General features: G+C 47.4%; 1 protein-coding gene across 3 annotated transcripts in view; it reads right to left on the minus strand.

Moving 5' to 3' along the window:
* VAV2 (vav guanine nucleotide exchange factor 2) overlaps positions 1 to 15,066 on the minus strand; it is a 412,625-nt gene that overhangs the window by 395,811 nt on the left and 1,748 nt on the right. The gene's annotated exons all lie outside the window — the stretch shown is intronic.

The raw sequence follows: 15,066 nt of genomic DNA on the forward strand, positions 1-15,066 counted from the left end.
TTTCTCATTTCTATTTTCTCAATTTGTTTCCTGAACAGAAAGCTCAAGTACTGGACTGTCCGGTTCAAAACCGGACACCTGGCAACCCTATTTATATTGAAGCATCTTGCAGCCCACCAGCCACTAACCTAAGTGTGCCTTTCACAAACAAATTTCCTACCCCCAGGCATTAGCACGTAACTTTACAAGATCCACCCAGAGTCCCCATGAAAGATCTCACCCTATTCTGAAGAGCACCCTGCCTGCATCAAGCAAGGCCCTGCTGCTCCAAAAAATGGCCCAGTACTACACGGCTTTAAGCACGATAATCCATTTCTGCAGCACTCTGGGTTTTCACATAGGGAGAAGCCTGCAGGCAATAGGAAATCAGGCACCTGTGGGATTAGCATATGTGAGCGCTTATTTAGTTGGAAGCTTGGGTGGGAAATTGAGGAGACAAACACCGAAGGGGAAAGCCTGAAGCCTAAACACGGATGTAGGAGGCTTTAATCTAGAGGGTTTTTTAAGGGTGCAGAAAAAAGGTTATGAGCTGGGCCCAAGAATATGCCCTTGTTTACATACAAGTCAATCTGGAGTAACTCGGACTTCAGTGTAGGCACTGGGTTTACACCAACAGAGCAGATTCTGGCTCCTCATCAGAGGTCCCCAAGGACAGCTGAAGGAGCCAAGGTGGGGCGACGGGGTGCTTAAGAAATACTGATCCTAGCATCCATAAAACTCCACAATCATTCTATTCTGCGCAGTCTGACACCTGCAGCTTTCGTCTGATATTAAAATTCCACCACTCAGCTCCTTCACTGCAATTTCTACCTGCCACTAGGCAGAGGACAGGACCATGAAGCCTACACCTGGGCATTATCGCTGTCCTCCATAGATAACTCACTAACACCAGTGCACACGTATCCCAGGCCGGCAATGGAGTAAGCATACAATTCTGATTAACTTCTTGCCCCCTCCAACTAGCGAGCAAAGGTTAAGCATCACAAGTGTTATTGGACGGCCGCCGTTACACACCATTGCTTTCTCTCCGGAGAGAGAGTCAGCAACAATATCGCCTTTTGATTAGATGGCCCCCTAGAGCAAAAGGAGGTCATCAACAATGGTCAGGGTGGGCAGACAAAATAACATCTTTATAGCTGTGTGAAGTGCTAGAAGAGGGCCTCAAAACGCAGTCCTATTCCTGACAGGTGATTGGGTTTTTAAAAAAAAAAAAAAAAAAAAAAAAAAAAAGGACACCTTCTAACTCAAGAGATGTGCTGCGTGGGGGGTACTGAAATCTCTCGAGTCACTAAACATCAGCAAGTCTGTTTTTATGACTTTTTATTCCTCTTCACGCTCGAGCTGACACAGCTACCAGCTTGGGCAATAATTGTTTATTACATCCCAGTTGCAGGGTGCACGAATTCTACCTGTGCATGCAAGTTATTTATTCCTGGGGATAATAAAAGTCAGGAGAAGGAAAAGAATCCAGCTCAGTTTATGGGTGCAAAGTAGTGTTTGGAGATGTGGCGAGAAGAAACAAAATCCTTTTCCCACTAGGGATGTGTATCTATGTAAATGTGCAACCGCTGAAATCTGTAGTGGTTCTACGTTTACACTCTGGTGGGAGGGGCAAGCGGGAGCCTATGCTCACAGAGAGCCGGCTTAACAGCTGGTTCCCCACAAGCACCAGCTCCCGCCTGTTGCCTCATTTCCTCCCCTGCAGCTGCCCCTACTACAGAAGCAGCAGCACAGGGAGTGGGGAGGGAGAAGGACAGAAGCAGTCAGTGTGTGGATAGCCGATCTGAAAGCAGACTTCCCTTGTATACCAGCTCCTGCCTGCTCCCCATCCCACACTGCTGCCTCTGGGGGCCCCTCCACCAGCTCCTGCCTGCCCCCCAGCTGCCTCTGCAGGAGGCAGTGTGTGTGGGGGGGGTGGAGGCAAGTGGCGATGGCTCCCCCATGCTGCCTCTCATACAGAGGCAGCAGAGCGAGGGAGTGCATGTCACCTTGCTGGTTAATTGATAAGCCCAGGTTTATCAGTTAACCATGTACACATGTACATGTAACATTCCTATGGCTACGTCTAGAGTAAACTGTGGGGTTTTTGCAGGACACTGGAGGTATCCCACCAAAATCCCGCCACGTCCAAGGAACGTGTTTGCGTTTCTGCTTTTGTTTTGCGGAAGAGCAAACGTGCTCTTTTGGGGAGCCCTGTATACGTCGTTTCACGAGGCATAAGGGCGCTGCTGAAAGAGGAGGCTTTTCCACCATATAGGCCAAAAAAGTAAGCGGAAAAAGCTATGTGAAATGCAGAGCACATTTTGCATAGCTTTTTCCGCAAAAACGTTACATTCTAGACCTAGCCTATTTTCCATGTAAAATGGAGCACATCAGAAGTAGATGTCACTGAGGTCATGTCTACGCTACACAATAAATTCAATTTAAGATACACAACTCCAGCTAGAAGAATAGCATAGCTGGACTCAACTTAGTTTAAATCTAATTTCTCCTGCGTCCTCACTAAGGGAGGTTGACTAGAGAAACTCTTCGGTCAATTTTCCATATTTCCTGTGACCCTGTGGAGTATTGGGGTCGACGGGGAAGCCATCAGTATTCGATTTAACGGGTCCTTACTAGACCCACTAAATCAAATCCCAGAAGATCACTCTCCAGAGCGCCAATCTCCGCATAAGTATAGACAAGGCCTAAGACACAATAGACATGGGTACATAAGACTATTTTACAGCCATTCTTTGGAGCAGAATTGACCCATATGAAGCGGAGAGTGGGGAAAAGCCAAATGGACTAAGAAAAGGCAAATCAGAAGGTAACCCATGAGACTTTAGATTGGTGGTTCTCAAACTTTTTGGACCATGGCCCATCTGGCTCAATACAAATTTCAGCAGACCACCAGCTGCTAATGGAAACTCGCCATTAATTAAATAATTACACCCGAGCCATTTTTCTGGTGCTGCAGCTAGGAAGAACAGTTTAACTAGTAAGAAAGGAAATATTAATCGAAATTATTGAACAGATTAAGCATTTTAACTTTCTCATGTTAGTTTACCAAACTCCATTTTAAATAAAGTAAAATATTAATTTATGTCCAACACAAAAGGTTCCCATGTTTTCTTTATTTATGGCAGGGCTGGGGAAACTTTTTCATTTTGGGAGCCACTGATCCACAGGGAAAAAAAATCAGTTGGGGACCACACAAGGAGAAACAAACAAAAACAAAAAACCCAGCCCTCGCTGATATGGCCCCCAACTGAGACAACACGCTCCTTTTGTGCTCCAGCCCCATGGAGGAGGGAAGGGGGGGGAAAGATAAGGAGGACTGAGGTTCATAGTCCAGATTAACTCTTCTGGAGTGAGTGGATTTTGTGGACCGCCGCTCCCCCCAGGCTCTGGGATGGGACCAAAATGAGGGGTTCAGTGTGCGGGACGGGGCTGTCAGGGATAGGGATGGGGGTGCAGGATCTGGGTGGGAACTGGGATACACTGGGAGGTGAGGGTGCAAGGTTTGGGTGGGAGGTAGGGTGCAGGAGCAGGCTGGGAGTAGGGTGTCTGCCCAGGAGGAGGATGCAGGAGCAAGGGAGGGGGCAGGAGTAGAGTGGGGGTAGGGTGCAGGAGCAGATTTGGGGTAGGGGGAGAGTGCAGGAGCAGGGTGGGGGGGTAAGGTGTCTGGCCAGCAGGGAAGGTGCAAGAGTGGGCAGGGGGTGCATGGTCTTGGTAGGGGCATGCACGAGGGAGCTGGAGGTGCAGGTTCTGGGCATGAGGGGCAGGGAGGGCACTTACCAGCCCTTGCGCCCCATGCCACTCCCAGGAACCATGTCCCAGGCACAGCCTCCAGCTGCTCCCATTGGTCAGAATTACGGCCAACAGGAACGGTAGGGAAAGGCTCCAGGCAGCGCATCCGTGTGCTGCTGTTCCCCCAATCGGGGGAGTAGCAGTGCACAGAAGCCACTTCTGGCTCCACTTCTTCCCTGAGCGAGGGATCAGGTAGCAAGGCTTGGAGCTGTATCCCCCCCCCCCCCAACCACTGCAGAAAGCCAGCGCTGGTGCTCCAACCTCACTGGCAAGGAGGGGAGCCGCAAGGCTGGAGCGCCATTGCGGGCACCCCACTATGGGGCGGAAGAAGGAGGGGTTGATCTCGAGCCACGGACCACCTGCATGGCGTCGTCCGCAGACCCCACTTGGAGTGTCTTTGGATGGATCAGAAGACCATAAAAATCAAACATTTTCTACAAGTGGTCCAAACTCTATACAAATCCCGAGGTGTGGACTACACGGCCAGCGTACGGTGGTTCAATACGTCCTGTGGTATTTTCCACACCCTGAGCAACACAGACACCCTGGCTGAACAGCTGGTGCAGACAGCACGATTTTGACAGGAGGACTTCTTCTGTCAACATAGTTACTACTGCCTCTGGAGGAAGTGGAGTACCTCATCTGATAGGAGGCGCGCACGGAGAGTCTTCACTGTGAGCACAGACAAGCCCTTCAGTCAAAGATGATACGCTTCTGAAACAGACTAATCAGCCAATATTCAGGCAACCAGGGCAAAGCAGGTGGCTAAGCAGAGATTATTGTTATTGATCCTCTTATATACCTACGAAATGCAAAGAGCACTAGGCAAGGTACAACATACTCATGCGATTCTTCCCCGGCCCCTCCGCCCTGTTTACCGAGATCTAACACTCGTTGCATCTCATCTTTCAAACGCTTTGCTCTTTCACTATAGGTCTGCATAGCACCTATTCCTCTAGGGCACCCAGGTAATATACAACACAACCAACACCTTTCCTATTAAATGCCTAAAGCCCTCCCGCAAGCCAATGACTTACAGCAAAGGATATTTTTTCAATTGCCTACCTATCCTAACTATTCAGCCAATGAGCTACACCAATGCAGAGTTGTGTTAAACAACATGCCACGTGAAACACATTACAAGCGCTGAAGCTATAAAGCTTTCAAGCAACATCTTGAAGACCCAAACACTTGTGAATAATTACTAATGTGTAGCATGCTGACATGCCTTCATCTTCCACATACTTAATTTAAAAAAAAAAAAAAAAAAAAGCTCGCTTTGAGTTGTCATCACAAATGAACACCTAGATCATCAAAAACTAGGCCTTTGATATTACATTATTTTACTTCTGTCTTTTGGAGAGAAGATGAGCCGTGTGTTTTCCCTCCCCGCAATTCACCTGACATAACAAATTATCCTGATCTGTTGGGGAAAGTCAGGGTGTCTAGCGGTGCAGCCCTGTGCAGATCCAAATGTTGTATCTAGGGATGTTAAGGACTAGTCGACATGTCGATTCCCCCTCCCCTTGCTGCCTCTATCAGACAGAGGCAGCAAAGAGGAGGGGAAGACGGGGTACTTCAAAGCAGCAGCGCTGCACATCTGAGCCCAGGATCAGCTGTGCGGCGCTGTCCCTTTGAACCTCTGCCTCAGCGTTTGAAAGGGACACCGCCGCACAGCTGAGCTGGGGGATCAGCTGTGCAGCTGCCCCTTGGAAACACCAAGGCGGCGTTCAAAGAGGCAGTGCTGCACACCTGAGCCTGGGATCAGTGCAAGGAGCCTGGGGACTCCCCAGCTGATCCCAGCTCCATGCAGCATTTCAAACCGGCAGCACAGCACGGAGTCCAGGGTCTCAGAGTCCCCCGCTGACTCTGGGTTCCATCCTCCGCTGGGGACTCGTACATTTCAAATCCGGCACGCCCCATGCAGCCTAGAGTTAGCAGGACTTCCCGCTGGCCCTGGGCTGCAAGCGGAGTTCCACATTCCTCTTTTGAAATGTACAAGAGCCCCAGCGGGAGAAATGCGGAAGTGCCGTCGACTAGTCGAGTAGTCGATGGAAATTCCATCGACTACTCAACTAGTAAATTACTCGCTATTTAACATCCTTAGTTGTATCCACATCTGTATCTGCAAAAATGAGCCACAGATATCTGTACTGACATCCACAAATGCGGATACCCACAAGTAGAAAGCAGATATCCACGGATATGCAAGCCTTTATCCATTTGGCTTTCTATCAATGCCAAAATAGGAAAATGGTCAGCTTTATCATGCCGATTACAGTCACTGCACCTCACCAGCCTAGAAAGCAAATCAAACCACTACATGTCACAGGCCACAATGAATTCTCTGTACATCTGGACATGTTCTAAGATATAAACTTTTATGAGCTGACCATTATTGACATCTAAAATACACCCTATGGTTTAACGGTCTCTGATATCCAGATGTTTTTGATGCAATGGCAAAAATTAACATATGTTCATCAAAAATAAATGGTCAAAAATGCCCCTCTAACTTTCAGCCACGTTAAGCACCTACTGCTCCATGGGGTTTTGGATTCCCAGCATATTGGATGATCAGTTCCTCAACGTACACAAATCTATCACTCCCCTCAAGCAAACAAGGAAAGGGGCATATGCCAATCTATGGACATATATGGACTTCAGCATCTTTGCAGCTATTATGCTTCAGCAGGGAAACATATGAGTGAAAGCAATCAGAACATTAGTATGGAACAGGCATTTTGAGAGTGATCACAGTTGACACAGAGCACTTATTTCCACAGAAAGATGTCTTTATTGCCTTCTGACTATAATTAGCAGGCATCAGTGTGATCGCTGGAGCTATTTAAGTACATGAGAGCAGGATCTTTGAACACTGAGCAAAGTTTCATCATCACACTCAGGAAAAAGTTTAGCACAGAACACTGATAAAATACGCTTTCCCTGAAAGGCTCACAAACACATCAAGACCCCTAATATATAAATATCTACAACAGTTCCAGAGACTTGAAATTCCTTCTGTCCTACAAGAAGGGGTTGATTTTATTGACAGGAACTGAGTGTTATTCAACTAATATCACCCTGTACATCAGGAAATTCACTCAAGGACATTTCCATCCATGTGCAGAATAAATTTTGCTATATGCACCAGGGCAAGTGCATATGTGCACCACCAGGAGAAACCAAAATGAGAATGAGGGCTAATCAGCTGGGTAGCTTTTGAATTTCTCCTGGGTGACCATACAAGCACACAGCTTAACGAAAACACTGGACAAACACCAAAGCATACATGAGTAAAGGAAATACAAGGCTGAGAAAGGGAAGCAGAATGAGAGGAAGGCTGCATCTCCAGGCCTTTGTACCACATGCAGAGCGCTCCTATCGGTTTAGCTAACGATGCTCAGGGAAGGGGCGTGGCTATGCTGGCAGAATTCTTCCCATTGGCTTACGCTGCATCTTCACTAGGGGGGCTCTTCCAGCATAGCTATATGCCCCCCAGCACTGTAGTCTTGACAAGGCGGAGGTGTTATAGACACTACACAGTTTCCGAAAAGGTGCGAATCCCTGCTGCCAATTGGGGCTGTAACCAGCAGAGCTGGTCTAAAGTTTCCCACATTGACACTTTCGGCGGAAACAAACCCATTTCAATCATTTTTAAAAGAGAGAGAGAATTTTGATAAAGCTACTTTGATAATTATATTGCAACAAAACATTTGGAATGGCGCAAACATAGACACTGACTCCGTATGTGCTCTGGGGCTGGAGCACCAAGCTCCCCCGTTGGCATCCTCCCCGCATGCCTCTCTTGCACTTACCTACTCCCCCCTCCCCACCTCTTCCTCAGCTGCTTGTGACAGTCTGGGAGGGGGAGGAGAGTGGATGTTGGGTGCTCAGGGAGGAGGGGAGGAAGTGGTAGGGGAGGGGTGAAGAGGTGGGGCCAGGCCTGGAGCAGAGGAGGGTCAAGCACTCACCATCAAAATGAGAACTAGGCCCCCTGGACCCAAAACACAGGAAATTTCAACATTTCAGATCAAAATGTTGGAATTTCCCACAGAACAGATTCTAGTCCCCCACCAGGCACTAGCCACCAGTTGGCCAAGACAGGAAAAGTGGCAGGTGTTGGCTTTCTAGGGCAGGGAACATCAAAGCTCAGCTATCTTTGGGTGAAAGGCCTTGATCAAAACCCAAGTATCGGCCAAAGAAAACGGAGAGCCTGACTTTCTAGACAGAATTTCTTCCGCAACTGCCTTTCTCCACATAGCATGACATTCAAAAAAACATGGGTGGAAGAAGAGGCCGGTTTAGTGCACTGGCAGCGAATGGTATCAAAATACTGCAGAGGCAGGATTCGTTGTCTTCCCCCAGTATTTCCTCATGTTTCCTCTGCCTTGAGAGTGGAACGGACACCAATTGATTGGCCTGTTTCACTGGGTGCTCCCCTTAAATGCTCTTCTTGCTGCATCCCAAGAAGCTTACTGTCTCTCCCTACATGCCTTCTAGAGCAGCCAACAACCATTCCCCACCTCCCCCAGCCTTGGTTTAGTTGGGTTAACTACTGTGATTTTGCTCTTTATGTATGTGGTGTGATTGGGTGGAAATGGGGAAAGAGGGACAGCAGGACACCAGCGGTTCAGCATCCTGGCCCAGCTCAGATTCCTATCAGGCAAACACAGACCTCGGCGCTGATCAGCCATAGGTCCATGTTGTTTCACAAAAGCATTGTTGGTCCCATTTTACAGATGGGTAAGTGAAGGGTAGAGAGATGAACTGACTTGCCGAGACTGAAGAGAAAGCCCATGGAAGAGCTGGGATTCAAGCCCATGGTTCCCTCAACTTCCAGATTCTCTGCTCACACCACAAGATCACAGTTGCCCAGCCCTGACTACAAGTATGAGCCAACTATGGAATAAGAAAAACAACCAGGGCCGTCCTTAGGATTTAATAGTACTATTAAACTGGTCCCTCCATGACTGGTGGCAGGGGAGAGAAGGACAATTTTTGAGAGACAGGATTATATAACCTTCAGCAACACACTAATGAAATATTTTGTCAACTATTTTTAAAGTAAGGCCTTGTGGACTCGCACAGTAAATTCAGAAATGGGCAGTCTAGACCTGGGGTTGGCAGGTGCCTGTTAAATGGTTTCATTACCACCTGAATGGCTTTTTCACAACTCCAGTGTCTGCTAATTGCTCTGGCAGGCTTTCACACATTTCTGTTAATTAGATCCTGTCTGGAAGGAGGAGAGCAGGGATAGAAAGAGGCAGGTGGGTGGTCATTAAGACCCAGTGGTGCCCTATGCCGCTGCATATTCTGTGTATGGATTAGGGATGTAATAGTGTAGTCGATTAACTGAGAAGCAAAAGCTTTTAGGTGAATGCTATAGACTACATGCATTCCCTCCCCCCCCCCCCCAACCAATAATTTTTTTAGCAGGGTGGCCAGCAGCCAGGCTCAGTTCTGGCTCATGCCGGGTCCGGGACCTACCCCCACTGTGGCTCTGCATTTAAAGTGCATTAGGAGCCAGGTGGGCAGGCAGCCTGGCTCAGGTCCGGTTCATGCCGGGTTCAGGAGCTCAAACTTCCCCCACCCCCAGAGAGGGGCTGCTGCCACCCTACACTGCTGCCTCTTTATTAGAGGCAGCAGCACAGAATAACAGGCAGCTGGTCCATGAGGGGAGCTGGTTTTTAAACCGGCTCCCCTCACAGACTAGCTCCTGCCTGGCACCCTGCGTTGCTGCCAGCCCCGCCCCCAGGGACTATAGAATAGTCGACTAACCATAAGAATTCACGAGGTTACTCGACTATTCAATTAACCAACATTTCACATCCCTAGTAAGGATGGTTCCGAAAGCACGTTCTAGAAGGCAAATTGGGTGGGTTAGGTTTTTTGTGCTTGTCCTCAGTATGCCAAAGGTTCCCTTCATCCCTGAAAGTTCACAGAGCAGGCAGAAAAGATCTTTTAGAGCAGAGTAGAATGTAGCCCTCAATGGAGGCTATTGTATAAGATCTTGACCCAAAGGACAATGAGCTGCTATTGCTATTACAAATCTGGTTAATTAGATCAGCGTGTTTGCAAGATACTCCATGGAAACACTGGATCATACAAAACCGACGTCCCTATCTGGCAAAGGGGCACCACTCATGTGATCCAGAGCCCCACTGAAGGAACCAGGGCTCCGTGCTGGCACGGATGTTTGCTCAAATGGAGCGCCTTGCTTATTGAGGTCCTGATCCGGCAGCTCACTTCTGACCAGCCTTTGCAGCAGCGTGAGTACCAGTCACGGTTCCCCTCGCAGGGAAAATTAATTGAGTTGCCATCAAGCCCCTGCGAAGTCAAACAACATTACAACCGCGAAAAATTGCCAAGCTGTATCACAGGGCAGAGGCATTTATGTAATTGGTATTTGGGTCAAAGACTTAACAAAATTACAAGCAAATCTAACCAGCAATAAAAACGTGAAACGCAAAACTAAGCAGTTCTCTTGCAAGGGGGGAAAATAAGACCCGTCTCCTTGTTTTAATTATGAAAAGAGCAACGGAGACAAGGCAGACAGCTGCAGTGTACCAGCTACGACTCGAACCAGGAGCCTGGAAATTAGTGATAGTGGCAGCAAACATGACCACAGATGATGATACAGAGAGCGCCAGGGGGGTTGGGAAGACAGTCCAAGCAGAGGCTGGAGGGAGATGATGGAGGACTTCCACCCTTGCAGCTGTTTGCACTTTGCAAGGGAGGATGTCTCTTGCATCAGCTGGTCTCCTGTATCCATCCAACAGCAGGAAATCGACAATACCTCCCAATGCACCCAATCACAGTAAGTGACAGATCAATAAGGACGGGAGGGGATTAAAGTGGTTTTCCTACTTGGCACCACTTTGGAGCTGGCTCCCACAGCAATAGGATGAGTCAGGTTTCCTCCAGTCTCGCTAAAGCCAGATGTGCAGAACTCAGCCCCGGCCATCGAGGTCTCTGCTTACCCTGCTGAGGGGTGACTTCTATGCTAGCAAATCTTACCCTGCCCAGCAGCATCAGGGAACAAAACAAAGTCTCCGAGATGCAACGTGAATGAGCCACGCTGAGCTCTCCGCCGGCGGAGCTGGCTTGTTACAGAGAGTCGGAACGAATCGACCCCTGCACCAATTCCACCCCGCCTCAAGGAGCAACGCGTCTCTTGTCTCACTGCACTGACTTTGTCACACATGGCTCCTTTGCCTGACATGTGCAGCACAGTATCCAAGGTGATCCTCAGCTCACCTCGCAGCCACACGGAACACAAGCATGTCCTCGTTGCCTTTCACGCGGCTGGTTTTTCTACGTTTCGGGACAGGCCCTGACAGATCCACTTCGCAGGATGCCTTCTCCAAGATGCTTCTCGAGGCTGCAGGTTAAATAAATTCCCCTACTAATTGGCATAAAGGGGAAAGTCACAGACACTGGCATCCTCTGGATCAAAAAGCTTTTCCTTTTCACAACATAATTTCACTGCCGGCCTCCGACACCAACTCTCACCACAGGCAAAGTTCTGCCTCTTGCTGCACACCTGTGTAATCCCATTTACATCACTGAGATGAGCAGGTGAAACCGAAGGCAGAATAGTCGCCAGCCTGCATCATGTCTTCTCTGAGTGTCTCTCTCAACAGCATTTAAGGTGAAGTGGAGAACTTCTCTACAAAGAAAGATCTGGCTGAACTAAATCAGGCCACTATGCCCTGTATGCACATCTGTATTTCAAATGCAGGGTTCCTTCTTTACTGATCTTATATGGCCCCCATTGCAGACTGGTGAAGGGGCACCACCCACATGACGCCCCCCCCCCCCAAGCCTGGGGAAGGACTGGGCTAACTCCCCCTCTGCCCCAGGCTCTGCTCCTCCCCGCTCTTGCTCTGTCCCCTCCCCACCTCTTTCCCCTCTCCCAGGCAACACAGCTCAGGGGCCTAGTGCTGGCAGCAGGGATCCACCCCCCACACACACACCACCGTGGAGAAGAGGAAGCTGGGGCCATTGCTCTGCTCCCCCATTACTGCCAGTGAATGCGGGAGGTAAGGGGTACATCCCTGCTGCAGGCACCAGATTTGCCCCCCCCCCCAGTCTCCCAGCCAACCGGTCCCTCCTGCCCATGGCACTGGGGACACATGGCTCCTTGGGTCCCCCATGCGTCACCTGTGCCCCAAAGCCATAATATCTAAGCCTCTCAGTCTATAATGCAGTTATCCCCACAACACTGCTGTGAAGCAGGGCAGCACTCTTAGCCTCAGTTCCTCATCTGTACAATGGGGATAAGTGAAGTCATAATCAGGAGTGCCGATCAGCATGCGGTGATTAAGGGGTTAACTATGTCTCCTGTACCTAGCCAGGTATCGGGTAGCCAGACAATGACAATGCAGGTAGGAATTTCAAACTGGAAGAGAGGGGCTTTTTTCTCTCTCTTCTGGGTTTGAGATTTTTAGAGCAGTTTTTTCCAGGCATGAAGGGAAATGGAAGACACTTTTCTCTCCAAAAACAGACTTCTTACAATGTGTACGTAGGAAAAAGGTTAGCTAGTCCATCAGGTTTTATTGTTTTCCTTGTTTGGGATTTTGGAACTAATGTCTGAGCTGTTAAGTGTGGGGTTTTTTTTCCTCTTTTGTAACTAAAGCTGTTAGTCCCTGTCAGTATTTAGCTCAATTCGTGGCCCTTTCCATCTAGCCGCTTTACTATGCTTGCAACTGTAGCTTTGTTCTGATAATAAAAGTTTGTTTCCTTTTTTCTATGGTACTGGTTGATTTTTGTGTCCTGGAAGGTCTGTCTGTGGGTCCCATCTGTTTTTCCCAACTTCACGCAAAACAGAGGTTGGGGCAAGGGGAAAGTTTTACCATAGGAAGGGAATTTCCCAAGTGATTTCTTCCCTGATTTTTCATGGAGTTACTTGGGTGATGGCAGCGGATTCTCCAACGTCCACGTATTAGGATTTGGGGGAGAAGTTTTTGTACCAAAGCCTGCAGAGACAAGGTTCTGGGGTGCTCTTGCAGGCCCCCACTTCTGCATTCATCATGCCCCATGCCTTGCCCAAGGTTATGTCACAGAGGAAGTCTGTGGTAGAGCAAGGAATTAGGCATGCCTTCCAATACCTAGGTGAATGCCCTAACCACTAGGCCATCCTTCCTTTCCTGTCAAAGGACTATTAGCTCCAGCAGCGGACAGCTTCACAGACCCCTGGAACAAGGCAAGAAGTGGTGCAAGATGACCCTTGAGCTATTTCAGGAGTTTTGGGAAGCCACCGGCTGCCCTTGGAGAATCACTAGCTCCTGAATGAACAAGCTGGCAGGTAAGTGATTAACCCCAAATCCTGACGCAAGAGGAAAGGGGCTTGGGAGCAAAAGGGGAAATGATTTACAAAGTCGTTTGTGGCAAGATGGACATCCTTGTAACATTTAAGCTCACTCACAACGTTATAGGTTCTCTCATCATAATCAGTTTTCAAGATTTAAAAACTTAAATGTTTTGGCTTTAGAGAACTTTGCTAGTGTCACTAAAAAGAAGGGCATTTTTAGACTAAAAACTAAGGCGACCTTTTAATTCAGCTTTGTGTAGTTTTATGTAATACGCCAGAAATCCTAACTGCACACTGCTTCCAGTCCTTTCATCAGAATCGGTTCTAAACAGCTCTAAAATAAATCCGCCACTAATGGTATATTTAACTCCTCTATAGCCCTAACCTCAGAAAGCAGATATCATTCCTCAGTGGCAGGTGTCAGCCACCAACTTCCATACGCAGTAAATCTGGAACTGAAAGAATACTTGCAGGGCTGTCGTTTCCTTACAAGAAAAGGCTGCACGACGTGTCATCTTTAGGGTGCTCCAAGAATGCATGGATCATTCCATCACACAACCAGATCTCTCATCCCAACATAAACTAGTGCAAAGAGATCAAAAACCAAAACCAGCTTCTGGGAAAGGCAGTTTGATCTGTTTGTAACACAAATGCCAAAAGGGCAATCTCAGTTGATTGTTATATTTTGGGAAAACCACAATGTTTGGCTTTGCTGGATTAACTGTTGAGTCTCCTTTTCCAGCATAAGGAGGTACCGTCTTATTCTTCCTTATAATAATAGTTGGAGGAGCAGGAAAAACTTACATAGGTGGTCTGCTTTAACTCCATGAGATTACTCATCTGTATAAACCAGGCTACTCACATGTAAAGGTTAAGTAAGTGTTTAAATCTTTGCAGAATTGGGACTAAGTCAGGAAAGTATTAAACAGAGGAAGAAGTATAAAACACAGAGTCCTTGAAAACTATTGTACACTTTCGATCCAAGTTCTTCAGTGTGTATTTTCTTAAAAACATACAGATTACTAGGCAAGAAGTCACAACAGCTGAAAAAGTTACTAGAAAACATGCAAAACTCATTGATGGAACAAAACCAAAGGCCGGCCTAGGACAGAGAAGAAGGTTGCAATGCAGACATTTGGGCTTTAAGAGGACTTGTTAGTTGTCTTTGAGAGTTGTCAAATTAAAATGCACGTTTGGAAAAGATCACCTGGATACTCCCAACATTCCCTTGCCTTTGTTAGCAATAAAACCTGAGGTTATTAGAACAGGACACATTTAATATCTACTCATCAACAGATAGGCTACTTGTTTCCATCAGGAGCTCAGAATGGCCAGGGAAGATAGAGTAGCCTGCATCATTTTTGTTTCTAGTCAATTTCATTCTCTGGTTCCCATGCACTTCTAGAGCAAAAGTTCAGGTTGTAAAAACCTAAAGCGAAACAAATTTTTCAGCAAAATTAAAAAGAATTCGGAAACATTTCTGGTGTGATTATTTTTGAAAGAAAACTTTTTAAGTGTGAAAACCTCAAGAGCCAATCATGCCAATCTGTACATGTACCCAATGGGAGAGCTGAGTACACCATGCTAATCTGACTTCAAAAGTTGACCTAGAACTACCTAACAGGGTTCCTTTACCAGAGAAGCTTTAAAAAGAATCATCATACATGGTTTACACCTTGTGACCCAATACTACCAGGTAATCTGTGAGCACAAACTCCTGAGCCAGTGAGGGATCCCGTTCATTTTTTGGGACTGTAAAGGAGTAGTAATCCCTCATAAGATTGCTCCATCAGCTAGGAGAGGAAGCAATGCTATCATATTATGGTTAAGGCAGAGTTTACCAGAGCTTTGAAGAATTCGTCTCATCCAGGGCAAGTCATTTTTTTGTTTTTGTCAGATGACTAGACCGTTTTTCTTTAACTCAAGATAGAAAAAAAATGGGATTTTGTTTCTGAGCT

The sequence above is a fragment of the Pelodiscus sinensis genome, chromosome 23 (genome assembly GCF_052426305.1).
Source record: "Pelodiscus sinensis isolate ZL-2025 chromosome 23, ASM5242630v1, whole genome shotgun sequence".
Classification (NCBI taxonomy): domain Eukaryota; kingdom Metazoa; phylum Chordata; order Testudines; family Trionychidae; genus Pelodiscus; species Pelodiscus sinensis.